Below are 18,329 nucleotides of genomic sequence, written 5' to 3'. Positions count from 1 at the left end.
CTTACATGGAATAGAGGTAATAAAGTGGGAAGTTGTATAGAATAAACGGGCTATAATAATGTTCTGTAGTTATTTTTGGCTTAAGATTTTAGTTTTATTAAAGTAGTATGTACTCTGGAAAATTAAGAAATGCACAAGGATATTTAAAAAGTGGAAGTCAAAAAAAAAAAAAAAGTGGAAGTCATGCCCATACTAGCCTAGAGGTAACCTGTATTAACCTTCTGGAACACAGTGTCCTTTTCACTCTCCCTAACTATGTGTGTGTCTATCAAATCATACAGACACATAGAAACACACACACACAAAATCCTGTCCTAAACTTGCTTTTCTCCTTATACTAGATTTTTAATGTCAATGAAGATTATTCTTTTCAAAAGCTATATAGTATTTTATTATTGTGCTATAAGGTATCCAGCCTCTATTGATCTATATTTGGATTGTTTTTTAGGATTCTCTTGGTTGAAACTGGAAGAATCCCAACTCAAACAGCCTTAGCGAACGAGGGAGTTAATTGGCCCATTGAGTCATATTTGCAGAAGAGCAGGGGTAGCATTAGCCTCCGAGGCTACATTTATTATTTATTTGCCTCAGAGGCAACTGGGGACTCTAATGCATCAGGACTTCCCATCTCTTCATGTCTCATCTCTGTTTATTTTGGCATAAGCAGCTTCATTCTTAGGCTTGCTTCACCTCCTGTGCGAGAGACAAAATTGGAAGTTACAGATTCTATCCTGGCAGCTTCCTGAGCTAACAGGAAATAATTCTTTCCTATCAGTTCCAAGTGAGTAAAATCTCCTGGAGTTACAGTCCCAACAATTGTACTTTCTGAAAAGAAAATGACTCTTCTGGACAAAGACCCTGATTGGTTCATGTTAGATTACATGTTCCCCTTCAGGCTGATTGTTGTGGTCACAGGAAGTAAGGTGGTATAGGATTGGTTTAGCTGAGATGGGACATTGGGTGCTTTGTTCTCAGAGGAAAAAAGGGGGAAAATCCAAAAGGGGAAAAAAAAATCAATAGATGTGAACTATAGGTTGTTTCCAACATCTAAGGATTATAAAACTGTTTCAGAGAACATTCTTGTCCATACATCCTTATCACTTGAGAAAAAAAATATACACATACACAAGATGAAAATAGCTCTAAAATTTTTTTAAAGAGAAATGTATGCTTGTATATAGTACACTGTAATCGTTTGGTGTACCCAGCACCTCTCCCTTCTGCCCTAAAGAAGCATTGCTTCCACCTTCCCCTTTCCTTTTCCACTCTGCTCCCAACTTCTTGCTGAAGGAAGCTGCCACCTTCTTATAGGATCCCATATCCCTGACTCTGGAGGCAGGCTGAAAGGTGAATGCCTGGACCAAATTAGACCAGTCACGGTCAGTCATAATTCCTACTACCTTGCTCACAGGGTTGGTCTGCAATGGGTTTGTGACCATTCAGAGTCCATCCTCAGAGAAGAGCCCTTTTCTCCTTTTAGGTGGTGAGATTGAGAGGCTGTGCCCCTAGAAGCTGCTGGAAGCCCTAACCCCTCACTACTGAGAAAGACTATGGTAGGAGAGCATGAGGCTAACATGCCCAGGGAAGCAGAACAAAAGACCCAGAGTGTCTTGGAGAAAGTAGACATTCTGGTTCTGGTTCGAGGGCTAGGGCTCCTATTTCCTGCCTTGCCATGGCTTAGGCTTTGTTAGTCAACTTCTCCTTTGAAAAGTGAGCTGGGGGATCCCTGGGTGGCGCAGCGGTTTGGCGCCTGCCTTTGGCCCAGGGCGCGATCCTGGAGACCCGGGATCGGATCCCACGTCGGGCTCCCGGTGCATGGAGCCTGCTTCTCCCTCTGCCTGTGTCTCTGCCTCTCTCTCTCTCACTGTGTGCCTATCATGAATAAAAAAAAAAAAAAAAAAAATTAAAAAAAAAAGAGGATTTTGTTGCAGTATTTATTTTTAATTTTTTAAAAAACATTTATTTATTCATGAGAGACAGAGAAAGAGGGAGAGACATAGGCAGAGGGAGAAGCAAGCTCGCTGCAGGGAGCCCGATGTGGGACTTGATCCCAGCATCCCGAGATCACAACCTGAGCCAAAGGCAAATACTTAACCACTGCGCCACCCAGGTGTCCTTGTTGAAGTATTTTTTAATGATATTTAACTGTTAATACTTCCATGCTTTTTTGTATAAACTTTGTCTATTATTTTAAAACATATATATATTCATATATATTTTCTGTAAACTTGCTTTTCTGTCTTACGTTCGGTTTTTTTTTTTTAAGATTTTATTTATTTATTCATGAGAGACACACACAGAGAGAGAGAGGCAGAGACACAGGCAGAAGGAGAAGCAGGCTCCATGTAGGGAGCCTGATGTGGGACTCGATCCTCGGTCTCCAGGATCAGGCCCTGGGCTGAAGGCGGCGCTAAACCGCTGAGCCACCAGGGATCCCCTAGGTTTGTTTTTATATTAATATATGTAGTTTCATCTTTTTATTTTTTTAAGATTTTATTTACCTATTTGAGAGAGCGAGAGAGAGAGTGAGCATGAGTTGGGGGGAGAGGCAGAGGAAAAAGGAGTAGCAGAATCCCCACTGTGCAGGGAGGCCAAGGCGGTGGCACTTGATCCCAGGACCCCGAGACCCAAGATCATGACTTGAGCCGAAGGCAGATGCTCAACTGACTGAGCCACTCAGACTTTTAAAAAGCTACATGGTATTCCATTGTATGATTGTGCTATTATTTATCTAGTCTCTATTGAGCTATATTTGGATTGTTAGGATGTTCTTGGTTGAAAGGGGAAAACCTCCAGCTTAAACTAGCCTAATTAAAGGGAGAAGTGGTTCCTGGATATAACTGAGTGACTAAGCACATGAGCTCCAAATAACATATCTACATTCATTGAGCAAGTTATGATTTAACTTTGTTTCCTCATCTGTAAAGTGAGGATGATAAGAGTACCTACTTTCCAATGTTGCGGTGAGGAGTAAATAAAATAATACATATGAGGTGCTTAGCAGACTTGAAATGTTGTCTGTTTTAGAGAAAACTATACATTTAAAGAAAAGCAGCTTGCTTTTTCTTTTTTTTTTTTTTTTACTTACCCCTGGCCCTATAACAATATATCATGTGTATTTTCCCCAGTCGTTACATATAGATCTACTTCATTTAAAAAATAACTGCATTATATTCTATTATATGGATATAACATAGTTTATTTATGCAGTTCCTCAATGATGGACATTTAGGTTGTCATTTTCCACTGTCACAAATAATGTTGCAGTACCATCTTGGTACATGTATCCTTCTTTATGTGCGCAAGCATTTTTAAGGACAAACTCCTAAGATTGGAGTTACTTGGTTAGAAGACAAACCAACTTAAAATGTTGGAAGAGGGGCGCCTGGCTGGTTCAGTCAGAGCATGCAGCTCTTGACCTTGGGATTGTGAGCTCAAGCCCTATGTTGGGTATAGAGCCTACTTAAAAAATGTTCAAAGATATGTTGGCAAATTGAACTCCAATAAAAAAATTTTAAAAATGTTCAAAGAGAGAGCAGCCCCGGTGGCTCAGCGGTTTAGCGCCGCCTTCAGCCCAGGGCGTGATCCTGGAGACCCGGGATCGAGTCCCACGTCAGGCTCCCTGCATGGAGCCTGCTTCTGCCTCTCTCTCTCTCTCTCTCTCTCTCTCTGTCTCTAATAAATAAATAAAAAAAACTTAAAAAAATGTTCAAAGAGACTACATTTCTTCCTGAAAATATTGTACCTGTATATGCACTTTTTGTGGTAAATGAGTGCCTGCCCTTATTTTCACTGTCACTGTTATGTAATACATGCAGTGCTGCCCTAAATATGCTCAGAGTTGTATTACAAATTCAGATTTGTATCCACCCTTTATTAAATAATTCCCCTTATCCACTCTTAAAAAAATAGTCTGACTGTAAAGATGATATGTAGTAGTTATAATCACCAAAAGTAAGTGGTGAAAAGAATAGTCTATGGAAAATTTTAGAATAGAAGCTCCTAGAGGATAGAGATCTTACCAGTCTTACTCATCATGGGATCCTCAATGCTTGAGACAGTGCCTAGCACAGGGCATATTTGTTGATTGAAGGAAGGCTTGGGAGGCCTCATGATATAATGACGACAAAACCACTAACCTTCCCAAATTTCCTTCTTCCCCCCAAACAGGCAAGGTAACTTAAACATACAACCCACACACTACAAGAGAAATAAGCTTTGACTCTTGCCCAACAGTGAATTTCTGCATCCTTGCTTATTGGAATATTTGCTGAGTAATATTTATTTTTAAGAAAACACTTTGTTTTTCTTTTTTTTTTTTAAGGTATAAAGTTGTTTTGACACACTGAATTTTTTTTTCTTGGCTAAACTAAACGCTGTTTCTGTCTATGAAGCCCAAGTATAAAACACAGACTCCTAGTGTTTGAACTGGGGGCAGACTTAGATACATAACTGATCCAATGTTCTCATTTTAGAGATGAGAAAACTGAGGAACAATACTCAAAATGACATTGTCTCTCTGGGTCTGGTTAGGCAGGTCAAGAGGTCAAGATAATAATTATGACTAAATTCTAGCTTGGCATTAGCTTTCAGCTTTGTAGTTTGCTCTCCCCACTTTGGAAGCAGGCAAAGACGGCAGAGAGCTAGAGTAGATAGATGGGAAGGACAATTGCCAAATTTCCTTGGGGCATGAGGAATTCATTCAAACATTCTCAATCAGAATGCAAGCAATCAACTGAGATGGTAAGAGAAACCACAAGCCAGAATGGTTAAAGCGATGAACCTCATCCAGGTACCTGTGGCCTGGTTGGCTTTCTGCAGCCTCTGCTCTGCTGAGCCATCTCTTGAGAAATGTGTGCCCACCTTTTACACTGCCCTCACCTGCTCTCAAGTAGAGCACCCTGTTGCTACTTTTGTAAAAAGCTAGTCAAGTAGATCTCTCTGGATCCTTCCTGTCATCTCCACAGACTGGTCTAAAATGCAAATTCCACTAAAATATATGGGATATATATGTTTTACCATGATCTGGATTCAAATCTCATATATTTCAAAGAATAAAAATGGATTTAAAAAACAGGGCACAGGGATCCCTGGGTGGCGCAGCGGTTTGGCGCCTGCCTTTGGCCCAGGGCGCGATCCTGGAGACCCGGGATCGAATCCCACGTCGGGCTCCCTGGTGCATGGAGCCTGCTTCTCCCTCTGCCTGTGTCTCTGCCTCTCTCTCTCTCTCTCTGTGACTATCATAAATAAATAACAAAATTAAAAAAATAAAATAAAATAAAAAATAAAAAACAGGGCACATTACAAGCATGGCAACAAGTAAGAATGTGTGATAACAGCAATCAGAGACTTTGAGTTGTTATAATTAATGTTTAATATTCAATTTTTTGGTAAAATTGTTCAGGTTTATGCATTATTATTTTATGTGCATGCATAATAATGGCCATTTGCAATTGCCATTAACTGGATCATTTAAATGACCAAATTACATAATTCCCCTAGATCATCTTTACAGAAGGAAGTTGTATTTTTCTGTATTGAAAGTGTTAAAATGTCTATGTGCATTTTTTTCTAGGTAGGCTCTACACCCAGTGTGGAGCTCAACAGGGCTTAAACTCACAACCCTGAGATTAAGACCTGGGCTGAGATCAAGAATTGGGTGCTCAGCTGACTAAGCCACCCAGGTGCCCCTATCTACATTTTTTAAAAGTGGTATATAGGAAGTAGGTGGCCTATGGAACTTTATTCCTGTAGAATTCAAGTGATCTCTGGGTCAAAGAAATGGAGAACTCCTGTTCCAGACTCTTTTGAAATATCCTCTTTGTCACAAGATCCCCAAAGAGAATAAAGGATAAGAGAAAGCAGCTGAAGCTACATTAAACTTCCTCTAAGCCCATTCCAGTTCTTAGTCACAGACTCCCTCTGACACCATACATTCATATTTATATTGTATGGTATACACACCTAGATGATATGGACAACAATTAAGATATAGAAGAAAAGGAACTTGGAGAAACAAATGACTCCTTTTCCACTCCTCCCGACATGCCCAGATCTAAGCCTTTGTTTCTACATTCTCCAAAGTGAGGAGGAAGCAACATATCTACACGACATTTAGAAATATGATAAAATCACACTGAAAGCAGTTGCCAATGACTGCATCAATTAGACTGCCAAATTTCCTAATTCCACAGGCCATCTTTAGAGCAAAGAATTTTGGTATTTTTTGTCTTGAAAATAAGATAATATTCAATTTAATGTGTTTAATAGTTGTATTCACCACAGTGTTTGTAATTCACAGAATTGGAACTATAGGCAATTTTTATAAGGCTCTATGATTTAAAGTGCTATTTTTTGCATCTTATGTCTTTTTTAAAAAAGATTTTATTTATCTATCTATTTATGAGAGACACTCACACACAGAGAGAGAGGCAGAGACATAGGCAGAGAGATAAGCAGGCTCCATGCAGGGAGCCTGCTGTGGGACTTGATCCTGGGACTCCAGGTCATGCCCTGGGCCGAAGGCAGACGCTCAACCACTGAGCCACCCAGGCGTCCCATCATCTTATAGTTTTTGAAAGAAAAAAGGCAATTTGTTTCTTGGTACTCTAGCAAACTTGAAAGTTGATTTTCTTGTTGTGGAGAAGAGATCATGTTTATATAACATTTATGATAAAATTAGATTTCATAGTTCTGTGGGTTTTTTTCTATTTCCAAGTAAAATTGGGTTTCCTTATATGGAGAAAGAAAAAAAAATCATGGAAGAAATACATCAAAATGTTAACAAAATTAAATAATTCTACGTGAATTTTTCTTCAAGAAGTATACACTACTTTGATAATTATAACACAATATGACTTTTAAAAAGTGCATATTGGGGAGGAAGAATGATTTTAAAAGCCATGAGATGAAAGGAAATCTTACTTCAACCAACAAATCTGAGAGGCAGAAATAGCCCACAATAATCTTTTACAGATTTTTCCAAATGTTCTTCCCCGGCGTGGGGTAATTCCTGGCCAGCGTTGAGACACAAGGGGGCAGTGGCTCCCTGGGAACTGCCAGCAGCTCTGGAGCTCAGCCTGAAACCAGCTAAGTGACGCGTCTCTAACTCATTGCCACTGGCCTGGGAGAGTCACATTTCACTTGCAAACTGCTTATTAAAGCCTCTTTTGCTTTGATTCTTTGAAGACACCATTTCTATGAAAAAAAACTAAACGAATGGTCCGGTTGAGATTAACATGGGGTCAAAGACCCAAGTGAAAAGATGGGAAAGAAAGACAAATAGAAACAATTTTCCCCTCTGGAGTAGGAGTTAAGGAAACATACTGAGATTGCCTGGAAAAACTGGAATTTGAAAAGATTCCAGAGAACGAGAGTTAGCTGACCAAGCTTAGCTGACCAAGCAAACAGCTCTGACACAGAAACTAGCCACTGGCCTAAGATAATTTAGGAGACCCCTTCTCTGTGGTAGGCAAGCTTATGAGGAAGCTTCCAACTTTTCTTCCCAAGCTTTTCTGCTTTACTGTCCCCCCTCTGGTTGTCTTCATCCTAAAACTTCTACCTTTGTGAGCTTTTGCATTACTTCAGATAAAGTACAATATGCAATATTTGCTCAGCTATCTTCAGTTGACAAAGTCTTCTATAATTTAGGGGTGCCTGACTGGCTCATTTGAAAGAGCATGTGACTCTTGACTCTTGATCTCAGGGTCATGAGTTCAAGCCCTGTGTTTGGATATAGAGATTTACTAAAATAAATAAGTAAATATAAAAAAAGAAAATAAAACAGTCTTTTGTATTTTATTAAGCACTTTCATGTATGTTTTCACCCACATTTGAAATGTTTTGACTTTTGACCCTCACTTTTAATGAATTTATTACTGGAAAAAAGAACTTCACCACCATGACCAAACCTAATATATATTTAAAAAAAAGAACAACCCCCAAAAAACAGTGAAAGGCTGGGAACTCATTGCCAAGGACATTGTATTGGCCTGGCAACGCAGACCAAGCTGCAGGTTAAAGGTCCAGATACAGACAGAATGGGAATGTTGGAATCTTGGTTATGGAGCTCAGCAATGGATTCTTCTCTTCAAAGGAAGAGCAAGGCGGCACTATAGAAGCATTTTCACTCAAAGACTTTCAGAGGCATCCATGCACATGAAATTGGCAATGAATATGTGCAAGACAGATGACCCTAATTTTCAATGTGGTATGTTAGTCTTTGGAGGAATGAAGAAATCCTTTGTTTGCCATAGAGTAATGTCTTAGGAAAAGTTGTCCTCATAGACCATATATTTTGATAAGCTGCAACAAATCTAAGCCAAACAGAAAGCCTCTCAAAAGGAGCTTTCCTATGAAGTTTTTAGGCCTGTGTTGTTTTACATATTTAATAAATTCCTGTAACTATATTTGATTTTTTTGTTCTACTTTTTATGATCAATATCATAATGTTTGTGGTAGGAAATAGGATTGTGCTTATAGAAAATCAGAGTTCCATTCATGATGGCTTCTCTTTCAACTGTCAACCAGCAATGATTTGGTTGTAAGTTGGAGGTTGTTGTGTCTCTGTTTTATGGTTTAGGAAACAGTCTAAAATAGATCAAAGGACCTTGTTCCTGGTCAACTAAAAGGCACAGCATGTCTTCTGACTCCAAACTTGCAGTCCTTTTTTTTTTTTTTTTTTTTTAATCGTTGTGCTCTAGAAATATCTAACTCTGTTAAGAGAGTCTTTTTAACAGACCACCTTTTCTTCATCTCTCTATGATAGATTTGGTGGCTGCTATTTTCCATTTTGGACATACAAAACTAAGGCACTGAAAGAATTTGGTGTTTGCAGTGCTGCTGAGTGAGGAGCTTCTTACTTACACCCTGTTGGGAAAAATGTTAGTGCCCAAATAAGTGGCAGCACTTGGGTGAGTTATTTTTTGCTGACTGCCAAGGGCATATTGATCACAACATACGGTACATTTGTGCCTTCTGTAAGCCCACTTTCTCAAGCTCCTTGGCTCATATCACAGACAGAGAATAAAATAAGCAACAGACCAAGGAGTGTAATGTGAAGCATGGAAAGTTGGTGGTGGTGTTATATAGAAACCATATTAGCAGCAAAATAAATTGCAGCACCTTGGGCAAATTTTATATATTTAACTAAAATTTAAACTCAATATTAGATCCATAAAATGGTGGTTTGCAAAGCTAGGATTGGCACTTTTTCTGTGCTCTTTCAAACTGAGTCTCTCTTTTGTTTTTTCCTTTGGCTGGCTTTTTTTGTTTTTGTTTTTTTGTTTTTGTTTTTGTTTGTTTGTTTGTTTGTTTTGTTTTTTGGTAAAGATTTATTTATTTGAGAAAGAGAATGAGCATGAGCAGGGGGAGGGGCAGAGGGAGGGAATCTCAAGCAGACTCCCTGCTGAGCTCAGAGCCTGCAGGATCCAGCATTCCATCTCCTGACCCCGAGATCATGACCTGAGCTGCAACCAAGAGTCAGATGCTTCACTGACTGAGCCACCCAGTTGCCCCTGAGTGTCTCTTAGGACAGATCTTCCTTTCGGTTTCTTCTGCTCTCTTTCTATGGCTTCTCCCAGCTATTTTTTTCCCATCGGCCTTCTGCAAATGTCTGAACCTCCATTTATCTTCAGTGTTTTAATAAAGTGTTGTCTCTTTCACATTCTTCTTCTAACATGCAAATATCCCACAGCAATATGTTAAATTCTTAATGCCAGGATGGCAAGTTCTAGGCAAGTTTTGTGGCACGCTCCCAATATGGGGGATGTTAGTAATCCATCACAGCATGCTTTCTCATGGAGTCTGGAGTTAGAATCCTTAACGCAGTGCTGCTGGCAGCCTCTACAGGCTAATCAAAGTTGGCACAGGAGTTGAAGCCTATTTGGCATCCCTATCTCAGCAGTGCGATCCGAATGAGTTGCTAATATAATATCCCCTTGGTCAGAGTTCTAGAAACCAGGAAACTGTGAATAATAAGGGCATGAGAGTAGCTACTAAGGTCAAGCTTGTTCTACATCACAATTTCACCCCAGGCTCTTTGCCTGATACCGTTTAATAGCAGAAATAAGAAATCAGGGTGACTGATCTACAACATAATACTTTCAGAAACACACACTTTACAATAGTGGAATATTTTCAGGCCTTCCCAAATGGATGACTGTTCATCTCTAAATAGCTCATTCATCAAGTCTTGTGCACAGAAATTCACCTATCTCTAAGCCAAGTGAAGACCACACACAATGGGCCTGAAATTGTTAAATAGGAAAATGTTAAACAGCTACTGCTAAGGGGAGTTTGATAGTGTCGTCCAGAAAATAACAAGTAAATGTCTCCTGTACACTGGGGGAGACTTTCCAGGTAGTTCAGTGTTGCTTGAAGAACTGCCTTAAGTTTCTTCTCCTCCTGCCCAAAAGTTGGTCCCCATGATCCCCATAATAGAGAAGCAAAGGAAGAGTCATACAGAAAGCGAGAAATCCTTTTAAGAGAGCTGCAGCTGCAACTGGCTCATTACATAAAGCATCTTGAAAGTGAATAAGGGCCTAATAACAGCAGGAGGTAAAGCTGTGAAGGTATAGTCATTTCTGTTCTTGGTCTGACCTTTGACCTATTGCAGAGAGACACAATTTTCAGTGGTGAGCAGAAAAGTCTTGAATTGTTCCTTCAAAAAAAGGATTGATGTAGTCACTGTAGTACTAAAAAAAGTATAGACTGAGGTGATAGAAAATGGGAGGGCCGGTGGGGAGTCTGTATTGGATCGAGGTGGGAATATTTACCCTCCCTTTGGCTAATTAAAGTTTCATTTATTCCTTAGTGATGTGTAGTCATATTCTACAGCATATAAAATCATATTTTAAGTAATATTTTATAGTATTTGGGATTCTTTTTCATACTCTGACACATTTATACATATCCATATTTTAAAATCCTGGCTTTTTTTTTTTTTTTTTTTGGACTATTCCAGAAAGGATTTAAAGCACCTGGATATGTGTGAGTCTATGTGCATTTTTGTATGGAGGGACAGATGAATGGATGAATATATCTGACACATCCTTTTAGGTCAAGTGAGTTAAGGCTAGCTAGCATGTGGGATTAGGCAACACAACTCTAAACCCTATACCTTCCACCACTCTACAAGACTGCTGTGAAGTTTAGATAGGTCAGTTTCCCAACCATTAGAAAATATTCGGAGAGCTTTGAAACCATTCTGTCATGCTCAAGGATACTGATTAACATAGAGGTCCAAACATATCCCTTGCTTCACATGGGGTCCAGAAATCCTATGGGAAGGGCATGGACCCCAGTCCAGAGTCACAGTTCAGACATGTAGAAACTGGTAGGGACTGTGACCCTCAAAGAAAGGCCTGAAAGGAGGGGCAGTAGGACCTTCTCTTAGAACTGGCTGGACTGAGCATGGGGACTTGAGACTGTCCCAACGGAGCAGTGTTCTGGTGGGCTGGTTTGGCCACCTTGGCCTCCAGCCCCTTCAGAGACATCACATGCACCTGGGGGAGGAGGGCCATGGTGTAAAGGAAAGGAAAGAACCTTGTCACCAGGAGCCAAGAGCTTTGTCTTGAGAACTCTTCCCCCCCTGAATTCAAATTCCAACTCTGTCACTTATTAGCTTGGCAAGTTACTTAGCTGCTTTGTGCCTCAGTTTCCCCATCTATAAAATGGGAATAAAAATTGCATCTATCTAATAAGAGAGATGTCAGAATTAAATGAGTTAACATTAGTAAAGAGCAGTGAACACAATCTGGCACATCATATGTGTTTTATAAAATGTTGTCAAATAAACACACCAGTCTTTGTCTTTGAGAAGCTCACAGTAATGGCAGGTAAAGAGTGACATGTAAGGGATCCCTGGGTGGCGCAGCGGTTTGGCGCCTGCCTTTGGCCCAGGGCGCGATCCTGGAGACCTGGGATCGAATCCCACGTCGGGCTCCCGGTGCATGGAGCCTGCTTCTCCCTCTGCCTGTGTCTCTGCCTCTCTCCTCTCTCTCTCTCGTGACTATCATAAAAAAAAAAAAAATTAAAAAAAAAGAGTGACATGTAAAGAAGCAAGTTATAATATATGTAATAAATGCTATAAAGACATATAGTGAAGTGCTGAACTTTCTTTGCTGCATGAGGGACTACAGTAAACTGTCTGGGGTCTGGACAGCATGTGCTTGTTACATACAGCTTCCTTCTGTAGAATCACAGTGGAGAAAACCCAGCAAGTTTTTATCCTTCCTTTTTATAGCTGCTACCATGACAACAACCTCCATTATGCTAATGTATAATTACCACAAATGGTTTTCAAAAACCTTTCTATCAAATTTAAATGAGAGTGAAACTTGTTTGGGAGACCACCTGCTTGAACTTTACAGGGCACAGGTGCAATTTATGTGAAAACAGGATTGGGCAGCTGTTCTGCAGTTTCTGCAGTCGGAACCCTGGGTGGGGCACCGTGTGAACTAGATGTGGCAATAACCTGCAGAATTAGGGTGGCCAACTTACGCCAGTTTGCACAAGACGTTCCCTGTATAGGGGTTGAAGGCAGCCACCCCAAGATGAGCCACTTTGGCATGAAGGTTATTTTGAGTTGAAGGCAATAGAGACCCTACGGGCTCAAAAGACAGTTTTGCCCTTCCCTTAACTACATAGAAGAATCTAAGTTGGGAGTCTTCCCAGAATAAGGGTTATCAGCAGGGATAAATTTTATCTGAGTGATCCATCTGTATGGCAGGACAAACATCTCATTACCAAACATCTGCTCTTCTTCTAACTGCCCTGTGAAATGCATTCCTTCCCTTTGAAATCCCAAGCCCTCACCTCCTTCCCCTTAGTTCAGAATAACCTTTTTGTCTGTCTTTGGAACTTCTGTGTCTGTGGATTCCCTGAATGTATGCTACTAAATTTGATTTTCTCCTGTTAATCTCCCTTATGTCAATTTTAGTCTTAGTCTGGCTAGAAGGACCCTTGAAGGGGACAGAAATTCTTGCTTCTTGACATCACTTTTATTTATGTTCTATAGATTTTATTTATTTATTTGAGAGACAGTGAGCACATGAGCACAGGGAGGAGCAGGAGAGGGACAAGCATACTGCCCTGAGTGCAGAGTCCAATGCAGGGTTTGATCCCACGACCCTGAGATCACAACCTGAGCTGAAATCAAGAGTCAGATGCCCAACCGACTGAGTCACCCAGGTGCCCCCCTGACATCAGTTTTAAAACAGAAGGTTCCACTTCTCAGGAACCCTCTCAGTCTTGGACAAATATTTAAAATTATTACAACCCTTTTGATAGGAAATGAAAGATTTAAAAAAGAAATCCAAAACTAATATAAGGTTTTATGTCAATTGTACCTCAATAAAAAAATAAATTAAAAAATTCATGTTGCAAAAGTACTATTTCAGACTTTATACAAAAAGAAAGAAAGAAAATATAATTATTGGGTCCTTTGGACTGGTGATAATTGGAAAGTACAGTAGAAATCAATAGACATTTATTGACTTTCTACTGGGGGGACACACATGTGTTCCTGTGCCTGATAAGCTACAATCTCATTCAGGGAGCAGGAAATAAACTAATGTAAAGTTAAATCTAAGTACATTACATATCATTTCAAGACAATAAGGGAAATGATGTTACAAAATGGCTAATGGCTAAATGAGTTTTCTATTCTAGAAATGCTTTGGGAATGGAGGTGAGAGGAGAGGAGGGGCCCTCACGGGGGCTGTAGCATTCATGGGAAACTCCACAGAGTTGTTCTACTTCACGATGGTCTGGAACAACTGGGGGGACTTTGATACCCAGAGATGAAGGCAGGAGCCATCACACAAAGATGGTACACGCAGGCAAGCCCACAGATATGGGAGAAGCATAAGGCAAATCCAGAGGATGGGAGGCAGTGCAGGGAGAGGAGGAGACAAAGGAAGAGACGTGCTGTGAGATGAAGTTAGGAGTCACACAAAATTCTGCACTAACACGCACTGCTCTTAAGCTTTGTTGGAAGATCATCTGCCAAAAGACCACCCTCCCTCTGTGAAGAAATACTATCATTAACCCCAAATCTTTCTATTTCTACATTTTTCTATTTTTAAATCCTAAATATAGTATGGGGAGAGTATGGGGGTAGAGTAGCTTTTTGTTTTGGTAATTCTAGTGTTAGATAATAAACCACCCTAAAAGTTCCTGTGGACTTCCTCACAGTGTGGTGGTCTCAGGGTGGTCAGCCTTCCTTTATGGCAGCAGGTTTCTCCCAGAGTATGAAATAGGAAAGTGGAGACTTCGAGGCTTTCTTAAGTTCTAGGCCTCAAATTGGCCCAACATCACTTCTGGCTCATTCTATTGGTAAAAGCAGGTCACAGAGCCATCAAGAGTAAAGCAGAGGGTACGTATTTCTCCCAAAGATACAAATATGGTGATCCAAAGGTACACCTGCATCCCAATGTTTGCAGCAACAATGGCCCACAATAGCCAAACTATGAAGAGCCCAGATACCCATCAACAGATGAATAAAGAAGAATATATATATATATATATACCACATTTTCTTTATATAATATATATACACACACACACACAGTAGAGTACTACTCAGTTATCAAAAAATGACATCTTGCCATTTGCAATGATGTGGATGGAACTAGATGGTATTTTTTTTTTTTAGATGGTATTATCCTAAGTGAAATAACAATCAGAGAAAGACAATGATCATATGATCTCACTCATATGTGGAATTTAAGAAACAAAACAGGAGCATAGGGGGAGGGGGAGAACAAAACAGAGAGGGGGACAAACCATAGAGACTCAGTCATAGGAAATAAACTGAGGGTTGATGGAGGGAAGGAGGGGCCGATGGGGCTACCTGGGTGACAGGCATTAAGAAGGGCACACGAGGGGCAGCCCAGGTGGCTCAGTGGTTTAGCACCGCCTTCAGCCCAGGGCCTGATCCTGGAGACCTGGGATCGAGTCCCACGTCGGGCTCCCTGTAGGGAGCCTGCTTCTCCCTCTGCCTCTGTCTCTGCCTCTCTCTCTCTGTGTCTCTCATGAATAAATAAATCTTAAAAAAAAAAAAAAAAAAGAAGGGCACATGATGTAATGCGTACTGGGTGTTATATAAGACTGATGAATCACTGACCTCTACCTCTGAAACCAATAATACACTATATGTTAATTAATTGAATTAAAAAAAAGGAGTCAAAAAGAGGTGACTATACAGGAGGCATGGCTCATGGTGGGTTATGACAGCCTACACACACCTCCTTGGGCTTCCACCGCAAGGTTCTCAAGTCAAAAACCTCTTTCACAACTCAAAGATTTTACTTAACATTTAAGTTTATGCACCTCTGCTTAGAGGAAGAAGCCAGCCAGCAGTTTCCCCCAGGGAGGACAGAACCCAAACAGGAAGTTAGGTCTGTTGAGTCCTCAAAGGGGCAGCTGTGTAAAGACTGTGATCAAGGGCCTGAAGCTGGGTAGGTGCCCAAACCCAGGACAGAGTATCCTGAAAGGGAATTCAGTGTTTGGATTTGAACCCCAGAGTTCCTGTTCACATCTGCAGGGACAGGTACTACAAGCAGAGAATTCGCCACAGAGCCCTGGCTGCCATATGGCTGGACGTTTGAGAGCTCCCAGGTGTGAAGTCAGACTCCGCAAGACTAAGATTGGAGGCTAGCGGAGTCGTCATGGTCTCCCGAGTGACTTGATGATGCCAGGTGAATGTTTTCCATGTGTCATACTGCAGAATTTCATAAGGCCATTGACAATAACTTTGTGCAATGGCTCTTTATTTTTTTTGTCTTTCTCTCCACCCCCCTCCCCTTGTATTCAAGATACCAGGTGCAAGGTTGAGTTGAACAAACACCAATCTCAGAATACATTCTCATCAGAGGTCTATGCAGGGCCCTTCTCTTTTTAAAATTTGCTTTTCCCCACCCGCACCAGCCATTTCCTGTGCCTGATTGCAGGCCTCCCACTCTGGTGTGATTGAGATGTGCTCCTAAACACACATATATCCGCGACGCACATGTAGTGTGCTGCGTGTTTGTGCTTAACATACACAAGCAGGGGACACCTGGGTGACTTAGCCTTTGGCTCTTTGTCTTTGGCTCAGTGCATGACCCTGGGGACCCAGGATCGAGTCCCACATCAAGCTCCCTGCATGGAGCCTGCTTCTCCCTCTGCCTGTGTCTCTGCCTCTCTCTCCGTCTCTCATGAATAAATACAATCTTTAAAAAAAAAAAAAAAAACTTACACAAGCAGGAAAGGGGAAAATATGAAGTGGTCTGCCGGGTGAGCCCTGCCCCCTCTTTGATGAGCTTTGTAGATACCCTACTTGACTTCCGCTTCCAGCTCGCCAGCCAAAACTTTGCCACTCACCCACTCCCATCTGTCCACCTGAGAGGCTGGGGAAAGTAACTGATCCTATTTGCTGACCTGAACATACTGATGTTTGCAGTAAAATAAAAGTTTATTAGCCAGGAAGAAGGGGGAAATGGCTGTGGATAGCCATGTAGCTCCTTCTGTAGGAATGAAGAAGGGACTGGCTCAGATTTCCTGGTCTCAGGGGTCCCTATGCGAGGGACAGATGCAAGGAAGCAGGAAGTCTGGAGAAAGGAAGCTGACCCAACTTCATTCCATCTGCATTCACTTCCTTAGGAGCGGAGATCATAAAAAGTGACCACAAAAGACATTCACTATAAATGTGCTTTCATCCTAGAGGGAACATGGCCAGATCTTGAGATAATTTTAGAAGGGCAAAGGAAGAATAGGGAAGTGGTAGGATGGACAATTTGTGAACATGAACTATAAATGAGAGTGAAGGAGGACTTCCCTTCACATTTTACTTGCTTTCTACCTTCCTTACAAGGCCAGCTTGCCTACACTGAAAAATATCCCCAGCATGTTGTTTAAATGAAACTGTTTCTAAGTTAAATCCAAAAAAATTTTTTTTAAGATTTATTTATTTACTTATTCATGAGAGACACAGAGAGGCAGAGACACAGGCAGAGGGAGAAGCAGGCTCCATGCAGGGAGCCCAATGTGGGACTTGATCCCAGGACCCCAGGATCACGACCTGAGCTGAAGACAGATGCTCAACCACTGAGCCACCCAGGGATCCCCCAAATATAAAGATAATAAACTTTTGAGGAATACCTTTTGAAAGCTACCATGTAAACCCACATGAAGGAGGAAACAGCTGAACACTTCAAGGTGCTAAATTAAAACAAAACAACAAAACGACAAAAAACCAAAACCATAGGAAAAACTCTCATGCATTAAATATATACATGTGTATGACACATTTAAAGATTGTGATTGTGAGGGTTCATTTTATGTTATGTGTCTACTCAACTGGTCATGGGTTGCCGAGATTAAATCTATTTCTGGGTGTGTCTGGGTGTTTCTGGATGAGATTAGCAGTTGAATTCATTGACTTCAGCAAATTGATTGCTCTCCCCAGTGTGGGTGAGCATCATCCAATTCATTGAGGGCCTGAATCGGACAAAAGGTAGAGGAAGGAGGAATTTACTTTTTATTTTTTCTGCCTCACTGATTAAGCTGGGACATCTCATTTCACCTCCTGTCCATAGACTAGGTTTTACATCATCGTCTCCCCTGGTTCTAGGCCTTTGGACGCTAGCTAAATTATGCCACTGGCTCTCAGTTTCCAGCTTACAGATAGCAGATGGGACTTCTCAGCCTCCACAATCATGTGAGCCAATTACCCATAAAAAACTTCCACAAATCTATATCAGTATCTGTCTTATTGGTTTTGTTTCTTTGGAGAACCCTAAGACAGTGATCTTTGGGGGAAATTGCTGATATTTCCATTATCCTGATTTTAAGATACTAATTTCAGCATTGCAAATGACTCTTGATTTTTTTTCAATATTTTTTCAGTTTTGACATTAGTATGAATTTATTCTTACGCATTTCTTTATTTTTGCACCTGAAGTTGTCTCTCAGGCACAGTGAAGGAACATCGTACCCCAGTGCAGTTTCTCTCCCTGTGAAAATTGCCAAGGAGAATCTCTGGGAGGCATATTATTGCCTTTCGAGCTCTAGCACCAAAGTTCTGCTAACCTTATGTTGAGATAACCTGGTGATGAAGACTCTAAGGATTTCCTTGGCTCCTAGCAAGAGCTACTTTACCATGCTAACCAAGAGGCTGAGCAATTGGCAGAGCCATTGGCAGAAAGGGTGAAGATCAAAGAAGAAGTAGAAGTAGAAAGTTACATCTCTTGAATCTTTTTTCTGACTCCATTTCATTTTGAGGTGCTGAGTTTCCAAAGACGCTTAATTTACAATCAATGACTACACACCTGTTTCTAAGCTACACC

Source organism: Canis lupus, chromosome 14 (genome assembly GCF_048164855.1).
Source record: "Canis lupus baileyi chromosome 14, mCanLup2.hap1, whole genome shotgun sequence".
NCBI classification, from domain to species: Eukaryota; Metazoa; Chordata; class Mammalia; order Carnivora; family Canidae; genus Canis; species Canis lupus.
The sequence above is the reverse complement of the archived record's forward strand: the minus strand, read 5'-3'. Positions refer to the sequence as shown.